General features: G+C 49.7%; 1 protein-coding gene across 1 annotated transcript in view; it reads left to right on the top strand.

Annotated features, from left to right (window-relative positions):
* LOC142564157 (uncharacterized) overlaps window positions 1–15,566 on the top strand; it is a 263,799-nt gene that overhangs the window by 103,329 nt on the left and 144,904 nt on the right. The gene's annotated exons all lie outside the window — the stretch shown is intronic.

Below are 15,566 nucleotides of genomic sequence, written 5' to 3'. Positions count from 1 at the left end.
AGTACAATATCATTATCCATCATCAAGTTACCGTCACTCGCCTTAACTGAAAAGGAGTGTTCGTATCTACAACCATTAATGTGATAGCACCCATGTGTGCTGGTGTATGCAACACGTGGTGGAGAAATGTGTTGCTTTGCGCTGGAGCCCACGCTTCTTTTATTTTTTGAGACTTTACTGGTTTATGTCAACAATAATAAAGAAGTGGCATCTTCACTAGAAGGGCGAAGGATTGCCACTGATAGCAAAATCACAACAGCAAAAAAAAGCTCAGACACACTACTCAGTGATAAATTCGGCATTTTTCTCGCTCTCTCTTCCGCGTCTTGGCAAATGCGAAATCGTCGCACGTGAACCGGCGTGAGGGCTACGCCGGTTCTCCCCAGTATGTGCTCTATGAAACCAAATCCGTTGTCAAACGCAGCCAGACTACTTGTGTGTGTGCGTGTGTGTGTATGCGTGTGTTTGTTTATATATACTCCAGCATTCATACTGTGAACTCTTTGTCCAAAATCGTAGAATTTAGCAACGCGTGGCCGAGGCTAGTTAACTTGTTCATACAAAAACATTATTACACCGCATTTGGGAATCAAGCTAAACCCCAAACTAGAAACGTTTCATTCCGGCAGCAATGATGTGATCGCTCGAGGCGCATTCCTGCCGTCAGCGCCGCCGCCGTCGTCGAGCTGTCCCACTATGGGGCTCCTGCTTTGCCGAGGGGGCGCTGCGAAAATGGTGCTAAATAGCGCCCTCTGTCCTGAACTGGGTAGTACCAAGCTCGGTCGTCTGCTTCGGAAAGCACGTTTACATTATGGACCCGCCTCTTTCGCTTTTGTTGTGCCACAGCATGCAGCGAATATCGGGCGCCGAAGGTTTTTTCAGGGGTGGCACGCTGCGTAAAGGCAAGAAATTATGCAACGCCGAATACGTGTACGCCGTTCCAGAAATAAGCGGCGAAGCTTTACCGCGGTGTCAATCGCAAGTGAAGCGAGTCGCGTACGAAGTTGAACTTTAGGTAAGGTTGGCACGCTGCTAGATTCAGGCGCACAAACGCGAGGAAATGCTTGCTATAAATGAATTCACAGCAGCGATAAGCACACATCATGTGTACGGAACTGCTCGAGCGCACGACGGTACGCGCTGCGACGGCAGTGGTCTTTCGACATGCCGCGAAACGGCGGGCCTCCTGCAGTCTTTGTTGACTACATGCCGCTAGACAATTAGTTATAAGTGATAAATAACTGATGCAATGCATATGAGCTCGCAGTAACGTACGTGCGAATCGCGCTGCAGCGCGAGCTCGTGCGCTGCTCGCTTGATGTAGCTTTTAATGACAGCGCTCGAACATCGATGTGTTCTAATCAATACTACCTAGCTGCGCTGCCTCAACGTGCTGGCTTGAGGTCAAGGATGAGCACATTTAACTCCAACCTGTGCTGCTTGTAGTGGGATAGTGAATTGTAACCGAATCAGCCCCACCATTAGTGGTCATTTGCACACACCTGGTCACTTCGCACCGGTCGAATTGTTCATTGTCGCTGTGGCCGGGTCTCGAATCGTGAATCACCAGCCATGCCTGCTGCTATGTCGGTCTGCCATTTAATAGTGATTATCTGAAGTGAGATGTTGGAGTTGACCTGTATAATGTAGGCACAAACGCGGGGTGACTGGCCGAATTGCTTTTCTCGTTGCCCACAAAGTGGCGACTGCATATCCTGGTGTTCGGCGCTGGTTCCCACGGTTTGCCGTCGGGACTGTAGGTGCAAAAGACCGAATTTTAGCAACGCAGATAATCAAGCAAGCTTCAAGACAGGTGAAGCAGTCAGCATGGCGCGAAGTTTCGCTTACCCAGCGCGACGAACTGAAGTTATCCTGCGTGCCCGACGCTCCGCTTCGTGAGGCCTTGAAGGAAAACGGCAGAATCTGATGTTGGGATTCCGGCCTTCTTGTTCATGGTAGCCCACGGCGCAGCAGTAACGACGGTGACGCTTTTTCGGGGTTGAGCTAGGTCTCTCCGGATCGGCGTCGCCGATTCCTTCTGCTTCTAGCATTACGTCCCACGGCACACGTAAAGTCCGTTTTCGTTAAACTGTAGGCTCCGGCCAGCTCGCAGCGTGGTCGGCGTCGTCTGTGAGAAGTGACGAGCCTTTTCGCACTCGCAACAGAGCAGAAAAAAGTGCAAATCGACGCAAAACTCGGGCTAGAAACGTGCTTCGCCACAGCCAGGGCTCAATACTACCCAAGCTGGTACTACCCAGATGACGTTTCTCGCCGCTACCAGGCGCCGCTACTATGCATCAAACCCTAGCGCGAGACGCCCATGGACAGCGCATGTGTGTATCGCGTGCGGGGAGTGGAACGTTTCCGGGGATGCGGAGTGCGCATGGCTGCAAATACGACGAAGCCAAGTGGATGCACCGCCGACGCTCCGCTCGGTGGCGGACAGCGTTGCGCATTCCGCTACTGGAATGAGCATTGTGCGCACGCGCACTAAACACACCAGCATTCCTGCTGTGTGCATAGTGTATGCACTGAGCTGAGCGGGATAGACATTAAACGTGACGCTAACGTTATCCAAAATTTCACTAGGTGCTGGCTAGCGCCAACGGTTCCCGGTATAGGTCTCATCTCGTGCACCGTCGAGTTTTGCGCCTCCATCGCCATTGGCAGCACTACTGTTGTTATTTACGCCGAAGCGCAGTGCTCGACCGCTGCGCCGCCATGCGCCGCCTGGGCCCCGCACGTACCACGTTTCTACGTACTTTTTCGCCTAAGCGCCAGGACACACGCCCTAGAGCCTTCTAGGTATTGGTTTTGCGTCGCTGGCTGTGCCTGGGCCCGCAGTCTGTTCAACCCAGCCCGCATTCGCAGAGTTCAGGCGGTAGGGGTAATTTTTAATTTTAAATGCGTTAGCATTGTATGCTTACCCAACGAGAAAACGGCCCCTCTCTCCGTCCCGTAATAAGACGACCGCTTTCGAGATAACGCCCGCAGCAGCGGGCGAATTTGCCTTTGCGCTGCTTCTCGCTTCAACGCCAACGAAACAGCGATAACACAGCGCTGACGGTGCTCTCAGCAAACGCCTCACTCTGCCACTACTGCAGATCGCTTTCAAGTTACGGGCGCGCGCGCCTCTTCAACACTGCGTAAGCGGCGAGAACACAGCGCCCGAAGCTATATATATGGGCAGTCGGCACTCTTTGTGGGTTTCGCAGATCGCTTTCAAGGAGCCGCCCGCGCGGCGGTGCCATACGAAGCCGGTGCCTGAGTACGTTCACGGTTCACAATAGTTCGACGCGGATGGATAAGGCGCTAAAGAGCGATAACGGCTTATAATGATCAGAACGTCATCAGCGCACCTGGCGCCTCTACCTGCAGTAATTTGCTTGCGTCATCAATGCTCCTTGCGCCGCCGTCGGCACCAGTTCGTGTCGCCCCTGCGCTATCATTAGTACTGGCCTAATCAAGTTACATAACATTGGTAATGACACCGGGCTCCGTGGAGATGAGCAAGCGGCACAATGCTCACCTCACTTGCGCGTATCACTGTTATGCGGGCAAGTTAAGTGCACTTACGGAGAGTGCACTCGGTTTTAAGTGCAGTTTCCCAAATCTAATCGTCGCATATTTGAAGAGGTAGCTTAGCGCAAATAAAACCACAGACACAAGGAAGACAGACAAGACAGACTTGTCCTTGTCTGTCTTCCTTGTGTCCGTGGTTTTATTTGCGCTAAGCTACCTCTTCAAATATGGACGACCAACTAGCCCAACAGTCAACTCTTCTAATCGTCGCAAGCGGAGTGTACTCGCAGAAAAGTGCACTCCGGTCGAAGTGCGTTCACAGAACGCACTTTAGTACGTAGCCTCGCCGCCAGCGGTTTCAGCGATACGAAATGTGGTGGTGGTAAGTGGTAACAATCCGTGGCCTGGGCCTAGACCGCCCTCGAGGAGGTCCGGAAATCCTGTCTCCTCGCCGCCTCACGGGCTTGCTGCATGGCCCATAGTTGATATTGGAGGTTTGAGCTGCGCAACGCGGCCGTCCATCACGCCGCTGCTTCATCTGCAGAAACTGCATTTTCTCTGCATATAACCTCACATTCCCAGAGAATGTGTCTAAGAGATGCATAAGCCCTGCCGCATAGTTTGCACTTATCGTCTGAATAGATGCCTGGGTATATCCTCCTGAGATGGACGGGGTTGGGGAAGGTCTTGGTTTGTAACTGCCTCCACTCTACCGCTTGGGCGCTGACGACTTTGGGGTTAGGGGGTGGATAAACACGCCTGGAGTTTTGATAAAATTTTGTAATATCACGGAGCCTGGTCATTCTGCCCCTCTCTGTCCATGCCTCCGTTGGATTTCCAACCCCAAGATACGATCCTTCTACGCGGGCGCGTAATGTGAGACCTCTCGCTACGCGGTGGACCTCCTCGTTCAGGTTGGGTACGGGGGTGTCACGATTTTAGTCTGTCGCCATTCTTTGTTTAGTGCGTGTGCGCTCTGTTTTACCGTTTAGCACCGCGTATACCCTAAGGTGTCACTTAAGGTCCTGAAGTGCACTCCCCCTAAGTGCAGTGAACTTGCCCGCTTGACAGGGGCATAACTCCTAGAGGTGTTTATGTTTCTTTTCTTGTTCCTGAACGATGTATATATATATATATATATATATATATATATATATATATATATATATATATATATATATATATATATATATATATGAGCTGATTCGCCGGCTCGCCCTGGTTATGGGCAATGGTCATAAACACCCCATACAGGCACGTACCCGGGTGCATTTTCGGGGGGGGGGGGGCGACCAAAGGTAACTTTTCTATGTAACTGAGGGGGGGGGGTTCCTTTACTAGTACAAATATGAATAACATCCACCATTCGCCATAAAGACGCGTAAACCCGCAAAAGGGTAATAAAATAAGGTGCACCTCACAGGTAGGCCTGCGAGATACAACTCTCCTTCACTTGGCAAACAAAAACCCACATCAAATGGACTCTCGCAAGAAAGAAGCGCAGGAAGAACACTGCCAAAGACAAGTTTACAAGCGAAAGTGTAAAAGAAATATTTCAATAGTAGAATACAGCTTAAAAAAGAACAGCAGCTAGCAACCAAGGCACACGGACCGCGCGGGGTTGTATCGCTCCGCCAGCCAATCACAGAAGCAAACAAAATCATCGTCATGCGGCCTTTTAACAATGGCGTCGTACCTGATAGCTCCGGAGCATCCGCAGTTCTTGAAGAGTCTTTTCATCAGCGGAACCAATGAGGTGTGCAACAGACATGGACAAAGTGTATAGAGTCTCAGCATTTCACTCTTCAAAAATCTGCGGTACAGTTCATTTAGCTGGTAAGCCCGTTTTACTCATCAAACTTCACTGCCAACTGAAGTGAAAATTGACAATAAATAGTTGTAGCGAGGCAACCATTTTATTTCAGTTCAATAAAGAATTAGGCTTTCGTCATTCCGCTATAATAGGCTAAAGAAAAACGTATACAAATTAGGTGCTAATAATATTATTTTTGCATGTGGTTAGCGCCGTATTTGGGTCACAAGAAAAGTTTGAAGCACGAATTATTTGCAGCCTCGCGGAGGAACATTGGTTGGTAGTTGTGAGGGCGTGGGCAGGACTTCATAGCAGACTTATGTTGTATCTTATTATAATAGCATTTTTTAAGTTAGCTCTGGAAGAATTATAGAGAAGTATATATTTGCGGAACAATCACAGTTGTTTTGGATCCCTCGTTTACTGCTCTACCAAGTGCCAAAACCAACTCGTACTGTTACTTGGGAAGTTGCGTAACGATGCGTGGCCGCCAGTCCCGCACAGCCACGTAGAGCGCAGGACGTGCGGTTCTAGACGTACTGCGTCCACCGCGGAAGGTTATAAAAACACCCGCATGAGTACAGCAGAGAAGTGGCTACGTCAGGCGGTTTGAGTGGTAACTTTAGAAGCGTCATGCAAAACAGACGGAATTGTTCTCCACTTCCGGCGGCATTTTCTCTACTTCGTTTTTTCAGTAGAAAAGTGTTGATCCTTAAATATCTCATAAACAACGGTTAAATTTGTTAAGTTTCGCTTTTCCTTCCTGCTTGGCTGTTGCCTTGGCTCTCTCCTTTAGTAGATCACTTAATTTCTGAACACCTTGCGACTCTTGTTTTCAGTTGCTAATTTTGCACGAAGAGTGCTGTACAATTAGGGAAAAACCAGACGAGGTAACGGGTGACATTCATATTGCTTATGGTATTAAGGGTTATTGCAGGGTTTGATGATGGACGCTGTTTCGCATTATTTTATTTTCCACCTCATCTAACCCAGGTTGCGGGTATATGGTTCCGGGGATCTGCCAGCGTCGTGGCGAGCCGTCGCTCAAAGAAATAATGAAGCAAAAGGGAAATTTAAACGCAATTGGCGTTTTCTCTCGCCGCAACTCGTTCCACGAGCATACAGACCAGCTGACTAAGAACCGAATCCCTTTCCTGGTCCCAGAATCAGTCTGAAAAAAGAAAGTTGAACTAGCGAAGCAAGAGCGGTGCGCGTGACCGTTGAATAGATGGTGACAACTATTATTATCTTATACCCGGTTTTCATCTGATTATTTCCTTTTTTCTCCAACCACAAAACGTTTATTTTTAAACTCACACGCCCAAATTGTTAACTCCCTTGTTATCATTATTATTTTTAGGCACTTAATTAAACCGCCCGATTCTTGGCCAATCCCCCACTGTGGGTGTGTGCCACGGCCACTCAGGACAACAACAACAACTGAACACATCTCGAGTTAATCGCACGGGCACCGATGAGAAAACCGGCCTTCACACCCCAAGAGATGCCGATAACTACCGCTATCCAAAGGGAGTGAAAAAGGCAGCAAAATGTTGACCGCTGAATAGCTGTCAAGTCTCAACGTTGATTTGGCGGCTCTTTAGGAATGTGTGAGGAGTGGTGGCGTGTGCGGGAAGGGGGGGGGCGCCGTTTTCCAGTCTACTTTCTATGTTTATCTTTTAGAACTACACCCGGCAGTGTCAGCCAGCGCCACACCTCACAGCCTTGACGGCGGATGTGGAACGTTCCTTTTTTTTTTTTTGTTGCAGGCGTCACGGGTACGTGATCTTTGTTTTGGGTGAAGGCAACTGGTTAGTACACACACAGACACACTATATATATGCACACACTCTAAGACGTACATCTGAACGTTATACTTACTTCGAGGCACACGACGATTCAACACGCCAGCGGAACCACTTTGTTAAGCAAACAGCACAGCTCTTCTAAGTCGGCGCAGGAGCTCGTCTTCCACACTGATCGACGACCAGCACTAATTTGCCAACACCTTAACAAGACTTCAGCAGGAACACTGCGCACGAAGCTGCACAATTAAGGGGAGGATCACCACTTTCGGAAGCAACGTCGAAAGCCGCGCTTGCTCTGTCGGGGCAGAGCGCTTTTGCACTTTTGCGCTCGGTATTGGCGGATCGCACAACTCTCACGTGACTCCTCGCTCTCGCAAACGACAGAAGAAAAGAGAACGGACGCCGCCATTATGGAGCCGGAGACGCATTCGATACCGGCCTATCGAATGGCGCGTCGTTTCTCGAAGGCTGCGAACAACACGAGGTTTGTGTCTCGGCCTGGGGACTGGCACCGAGTGTAGACACGGCCGTGTGTACATTCCCTCTCCTGTTGACGACGCACTGATGTCGTGAAACCGTCGGCCTACGATAGTCGCGAGGCACCGTGCTGTTAATTTTTCTCGACTGCAGACGCGAGCTTCTGAGTGCCCACGGCTACGGCGGAAAATAATCTGTAATTACATATAAAGAAATGTTTCCACCTTCCACCTCAGCCGCAGATGTCTCAAGTAACCGATCGAATGCGTACCATTAATTTCCTACGGCGTGGAACAGTGGTTCGTCGACTCATTCGATATGACAGAAGTACGCTGACAAGCGGATCTAATTATCTTTTTTGTTTTGTTTTTTACAGGAATAGCTTTCGTCGAGGCTAGCGTCGCTGCAGGTGCTTTCTATATATACTGCCGTAACCTGTCCTCCCTCGATCCCTTCCCAAACGTGCTACAACAACGTTCCCTCAGCACCACCGTTACTGTTTGCCGAGCTTCCGGCCACATGTGCGAGATATATAGCGATTCCAGAACGGCAGTTAGGGCTTTTCAGAAGGGTTGCATCGCCAAACAAGCTGCTCGTGTTCATAGCGTCTCGAGTCCCTATGCTCTCACGCATCATTCAATTCACTGGTTTCCCGCTCACGTACGGTGGTTCGAGGGTGCTGCCCCGAACCTCAATGAGTCTGCTCACGAGGGTACGCGCGACCTCACCGACATCCATCCATTCGCGATTCCTCTGTAAGGAGCGCCGACTCCCCTCCTCCTTACGGCCGCAGGGGCGCTCCCGCTACTCACAACGATGTTATGAAATTCTTCTACATGTCTAGAAGGGTCCTTCCACTTCCTCACTCCAAGTTGAATTGCGCGCAAGCTGTTTCTTTTAGACTCTTACAGACCAGCACATATCCGTGTCTGTCCGTTCTACGTGAGGTTTACCCCGACGTATATCACGACGACGCTCCACTCTAGTACACATGCTGTGGGAGTGCGGGTCGACATAAGTTCAGCAAGGAGGAGTGGGACTCGCTTCTGCGTAGCCCTGCTCTAGACAAGCGAATCCTGGTTGTCCGGCGTGCCCGCGACCGGGCCAGTGGGCTAGATCTGCTAGTCCCGACGTGGGACTAGCCGGGTCCAATATAACCAAGCACCTCAGACACAAAGTAGATGTTACAGTGCAGGACACGTGCCCCATTGTCTGGACACCCAGTTTGTCTTCCCCGGGACACCTTCAGGCAGCTATAGCCAGCCACAAACTTCCAGTCGTATATCCATTACCGCTCATTAACCCCAGCGTTCACGTGCTTATTATAAACACATTAAAGGTACACTAAAGGCAAATACTAAATCCAGCTAAAGTGATAGATTAGAGCTCGAGAATTTCTAAGGCGTCAATATTATCGCTAACCAAGCCTTACTAAACGAGAAATTGACGTAAGTGCAGGACATGATTAGGGACTCCCCCGGGACATTCAAGCCGTTGCCCGACGACAAAAGCACTCCTCAGTTACATTCTGTCACTATACTCAACCATTAGTTGCAACAAACATCCTTGTATTGCATTATAAGATGAAATAAAATGCTACTTATCGAGTTCTATTTCATTTTTGGAAAAATGAACTCATTGAAATTACCCTTGATAACGACGCGGGTGGTCGAAACGTTTCATTTTCGCACGACTCCGCGCCGCCCACGTTTTCGCGTTTCACTAGTTTCGTTATCGTGTAGTGCTGCGCTGGTTTTGCTGGCTCGCGAAACTCGCACGAACTGCAAGTAGCAGAGAACTCAACTTCCATAAGGAAGTTGGGTTCTCCGGTTTGCCCGGGATGTCCGGACCATAGAATAAAGAACCAACTTGTCCGAGCGGTCTAGGCCACTTGACCAAAAAGCAGCTGCAGCGGCGAATCCACCGCTCTGTCTTGGCTCGGTACTGTCGTCTGTCGGGCGCCGTTTTACTCATCGACGGCAGCAAAGGGTGGTGATGGCGCATGCAACGTCACCACTTCCCCGGCTGGGTGGCGGGAGATTAGAATTTCGAAAAAAGGTATTCGGACCCTTCAGATGCAATTTTCTCGTAAACTAAGTCTTTTCTTTACGAAACAAGCATTGCGAGGTTTCTGGAATGGTATGTAAACAGTCCACGCCGACTTAATATTTGCCTTTATTGTCCCTTTTTAAATCCATCTACGCTGCACACGCACATTGATAACCCCGTGTCGATCAAACTTCCCTTCCTGGTTTCTCTTGCCGCATTGGCGCCGGCTGCATTCCATGTGTGGGCTCCGGAGCACTGGCCAGCCTTTGGCTCGACTTGTTTCTTCTCACCACGCCAAGCTGCTCTCGCGGACTCGCCACATCTATTGTAAAGTTGCCCCGGACTGCGTTCATAAGGTGCTCTGCCTGCCGGTTGAAAAGGGCTACACATCCGAGCCGCTCACTTAACTACCATCTACATAGAGGCCCCACAAGACTATACAAAACACAAACCGTCGCGTCAAATTTCCGATAGCTTATATATCGCATAGCACGCACTAACGCTTGAGCACTATGTGTCGTTAAAACAAATTTATGCAACTTTGTTTTATAAAACTGCACGTCATTGAAACAGGTACATGTTACGCTCGTACTTTTTGTTTAGGATGAACACTACTCAAATCCACACACAGGCGTTCTCACAGCAATGCTGACCGAGCAGCGGAAACGTCGGCTAAGTGATACGGCAACAAATTAGCAAGGGAGATTCACTGCACTTGACGTTGAGTGTGCAGTACTTACCTATGAATATTTGAACATGTAAAAAAGAGAACAAAAAGGAAACCACGTTGAGTGCGCACAGTCACGAAAACGTTCTTGCACGCTGATGCTCCATCGGAACGATGCACGTATTTTGATGAGAAACCAAACCGAACACAGACACACAAACACGACGATGAACGCCGAGGTGGAGCCGAGCAGAGTTGTTGGCTCTGCATGGAGCTCCATGATTTTCTATCTTTTGACCAGTTTTTCCTATGATGTATTGGATTTCGTGTGGAATACGTGATTCGGGAACATCTAAGGACTCTGCACACACCAGTGTTAGCGATGAGCCCTTCGTATTTTCGTAAATACGGGCCAGGACGTGCCCGCCACACGTGTGCGGATTGCTAACACTTACGCCGACTACGGCGGCGGCGGCTGCTGCGCGAGAGACGCCGTGCGCGCTGCCGCAACAGATGGCGACGCCGGCTGCGTCCGGAGCTGCGACGCCCACGGGGGGCGACGAACGCTACGACGAGCACGCCTAAACCAAACTACGTTGAAGCTTCAAGCTCGCACGAACCACTAAAAGTACGAGCGACGCTCTCGGACCTGGACCGGGAACAAATGGAGTGGCAAGACGCGACGAAGGGGTTAGTATCATCCCACAAGACACCGATATGTCCGTCACACGCGTCGGGCAGGAGGAGGACAAAGGAGACTGGCAAACGGTGTTAACTGTTCGCCAGAAGAAGGCTCTCGCTAGAGTTGTTAGAAAAACCATGGGAGCAGGGGATGCCCACGACTCGTCGAGCCAGCACCTCGGACCAGCCAAGAAGCCGCCGATGAAGAAAAAGCCACGAGTCAACAGACCACCTCCGTTACCAAAGGAAGACTTCAAAATAATAGTCCGACCACATCAAGCGCTACCAATTAAAGACGACGGCTCCGCAGATTTCCGAAGCGGTCATCATGGCCACACAAAGGAAGGTGAGAGGGGAACACTTCCTTTTACGGCTAAACCCAGGATCAAACATCTTTATCATATTTACCCCCTCAACAAGAGGTAGCAGATATAGTCAGGAAGATAACGACGCTCGTTATCAACGGCAAACAACACGCAGTGAACGCTTACGTGACGGCCGGAGAAGACACAAATACAGGTGTAGTGCACGGATTGGAACCGCACACGAGTCCCGAAACACTCCAAGCCAACCTGCGCAACGCAAGGAGTGGAGATACTACGAGCGCGCATGCTTGGGGAAACAAAGACAGCGGTCATTACTTTCTATGGCCCCATGATACCCCGCTTTGTCTACTACATGGGAGGAGAAATGCCCTGTTACCCATTCAAGAACACCGTACAATTCTGCAACGCCTGCATGCAAACAGGCCACAGGACGGACGTGTGCCCTCAACCCCATACCTCAGTATGCAGCAAATGTGCCCCTAAGGAGCCAGAGCCAGAACAAGAATGTAAACCCACCTGCTCCACTTGTGGAGAGAAGCATCTTGCCGGTTCGAAGGACTGCAAGAAACGGTACAAACAGCCACGGCAGAACGACAAAACGCATAGGAAGTCTTCCTCCAGACTACTCAAAACTCCGATCAAGGAGTCTGTACCAAGGCCACGGTGGTACGACACGGATGAAACGGACGACGACGGATGGCCACCATTAAAGCGACAGGAAGACCTACCAGCGGTGTCGCCACGACGACAGCGATCCCGATCAAGAGAGCGACGAAGGCGACATAAGGACTCTGACTCTTCAGACCACCCCACTTCCCACCGCCAGCCCATTCTTACAGGGTCCAGGCAAAGATTTCCCACTCCAACAAGGAAGAAGGAACCCACCGACAACAAGGTGAGCTGGGCGGGGATGGTTCGTACCACGGCTCCCATAACTTCGAACCCAGAATACCAACAAATTGTATTAGAAAATAGGCAACTCAAGCGAAGCTTAGAAGAACTTAGGCTGGAGATCGCCGCACTTAAAAGCCAACTCACAGCTAAGGCGGAACAAGCAAAACCCACACATGTGGCACAACAAGAACACACGAAAGCGACACCCACTACGGACAAAACACTACAACTCCTAGTGCAACAGATGCAAAGCATCCAAAACTTCCAAGAATAACTATACGCTGATTTACAGAGACTTGAAGGATACGTAGAAGAAACGCTAGCCCGACAAAGACCACTGCGTAAAAGAGCGAATAGCAACCCCAGCGCACCGTCGGCTAGAAAAGCCAAGAATGGCATAATCTCGGACTCGACGGACGTCGAAAGCGTGATCAACAATGGCCAGTAAAACGCCCAGAATCGCCGCTCTTTCCAAAGAAGCGCTACAGACTTACATCGATTCGGCCATCAGCAAACCTGATATTATATGCCTTCAAGAAGTAGGAAAGGGTACAGTCAAGCTAAGGGATTACTACACAGTTACGAATCAGCAGTACCCGCGGGTTGCTACATTAGTGCACAAAGGAAGAGCGGTGAGCTCACACTATGTCGCTCAATGCGCAACCGAGCACCAAATCGTTGAAATACACACATCGAAGAAAGGGAGAGCAAAGACCTTTATTTGCAACGTATACAGCCCTCCCAGAGAACGTCGACCGGACTTTGCGGCAATTATAGAATACGCATTAGGCCACCTGGGAGGAAAAGACAAATTTGTACTCCTAGGCGACTTCAACGCTCCCCACACCCATTGGGGATACCGACGATATACCCCCAAAGGCAGAGAATCCTGGTAGAAATCACAGACAAATGTGATCTAGAACTAGTAACTCTCCCACTAACACCAACTAGATTAGGAAATAGCATGTGCGGGGACACCTACACCGACCTAACCTTCACGCTAAACATAGCGCATGGGCAATGGCGAAATTTAGACGAAAATCTGGGAAGTGACCACTATATTAGTAGCTATTCAATGACCACACCCCGGCTCAAGCTTCCACCAAAGCAGGCCAGCATCACAAACTGGACGGTGTACAGGAAATATCCAATGTCCACAACACCCCCCAACACAGCTGAGGACTGGACAAAGGAACTCAAAGTCGCGCGCGAAGCCACAACACGAAACATATCCATTAACGCGAAAGCACCTGCAGTAGACCCACATCTGCTGCACCTGTGGGAGGGCCGGCACAGCTTAACCAAGCGCTAGAAAACTCAAAGACTGAACATAAATCTTAGGGAAAGAATAGCAACGCTAACAGAACAAGCAAATGAGTATGCCAGAGAGCTGCAAGCGGAAAATTGGCTCCAGTTTTGTGATTCACTGAGAGGGACGCTATCCACCGCTAAGACATGGGCTATCCTACGTAGCATGATAGACCCGGACTCTACAAAGACGGCAACAGCGAGAGCGATACGCACCCTAGTAGGTGAATACAAAGGTGACACCGATAAACTGATCCAAGCGCTCAGGGAGAAATACATTGAAACAGGGAGCGATAGTGTCGAATCTCTCAGCTACAAAGGGCCGACAAACAAACCTCTAGATGAGCCCGTTACGGTTGCCGAACTGTATGCAGCGGCGCAGGACATCAGACGAAACACAGCACCCGGAGTGGACGGCATCACCAATGCAATGCTGCGCAACCTCAGCAATGAGCAACTCGGACGACTAGTCGACTGCTTCAACAAGGGCATATGGGAAACTGGTACCATTCCACAGCAGTGGAAGGAAGCTACCATAGTCCTAATCCCAAAACCGGGAAAACAGAAAACTATTCAGAACTTTAGACCAATCTCACTAACGTCATGTCTCGGGAAGCTGTTTGAAAAAGTGATACTCACCAGGTTAACTGATTATATCGAAAGTCACAACCTCCTATCGGTGTACATGTATGGTTTCCGCAAACATCTGTCAACACAGGATGTTTTCCTTAGGCTAAGAGACGAAGTAATAAACAACGTGGCGACTGGTGAAGAAAACATAGTGGTGGCGTTGGACTTAAAGAGCGCAGTCGACACTATGTCCCATAAGCTCACCATGGAGGAACTAGGAGAAATGGGATGCGGAAAGAGAATTTTTGACTAGGTCAAATCCTTCTTAACTGGTAGGACTGCCACGATAGGTTTAGAAGATATGCGATCACCCAAGCTCAATCTCCCCAACAAAGGAACTCCACAGGGAGCTATACTCTCACCATTATTGTTTAACATTGGCATGAACAATTTGGCAAGAAAGTTGCACCAAATCCAAGATCTCAAATTCGCGCTCTGTGCGCATGATATCACCTTATGGATGCACAAGGGATCGTTAGGCCACAAAGAAAGCACCCTACAAGAAGCCATCAACACCGTTCAACGCTTCGTGGCAGAACACGGCATGGCCTGTGCACCAGAAAAGTCGGAATGGGTCAGAGTCCATGGACGAAACTACCGTAACAGGTCAAACCTACACCTCCAACTAGAGAACCGAATGCTTCCAGAAAAGACCAAGGTTCGTGTCTTGGGCCTCTGGATCCAAAGCAACAAGCGAGCGGGTCACATTATCGCGACCCTGAAAGCGACAACGAAGCAAATAGCAAGACTAATAGGAAGAATCACAAAGAAAGGGAGAGGCCTATACGAAAACGAAACGATACGACTCGTTCAGGCTTTTGTCATCAGCCGGATAACATATGTTCTTCCCTATCAAAACTTAATCGCACAGAAATCAAGATGGCGGACCAGATCATACGGTGCGCGTATACAAGGTGGCGCTAGGATTACCGGTGAACACCGGAAATGAAAGACTACACGACACAGGAGTTTACAACACCTTTGAAGAGCTCAAGGCAGCGGTTATGATAAATCATACAGAGCGCCTACTGACTGAACTAAGATATTCGGTGAAACCGCAATATTGTAGTGACCAAATCCACCAGATACCAGGCCACATCAGGAAGCAAATACAAGCCACACCGATACCAAAGAACATGAATCCCGAATACCACAAAGGCCGAAGACAAGCCCGAGCCAAGCAACTTATCAAAAGCTTTGGGAATAATCAAGAAGTGCAATACACGGACGCCGCTCGGACTCCTAGAAGACGCGTCATTGTAGCAGTTCGCAACACGCAGCGGAAAAGAGCCGAAATAACGGCCTCAATAAACACAACATGCACAGCCACTGCTGAAGCTTCAGCAATCGCGATGGCAGTCAAACACAGCGACAGCGCCGGGCACTCGGCA

Source organism: Dermacentor variabilis, chromosome 11 (genome assembly GCF_050947875.1).
Source record: "Dermacentor variabilis isolate Ectoservices chromosome 11, ASM5094787v1, whole genome shotgun sequence".
Lineage (NCBI taxonomy): Eukaryota > Metazoa > Arthropoda > Arachnida > Ixodida > Ixodidae > Dermacentor > Dermacentor variabilis.
The sequence above is the reverse complement of the archived record's forward strand: the minus strand, read 5'-3'. Positions and strand labels throughout refer to the sequence as shown.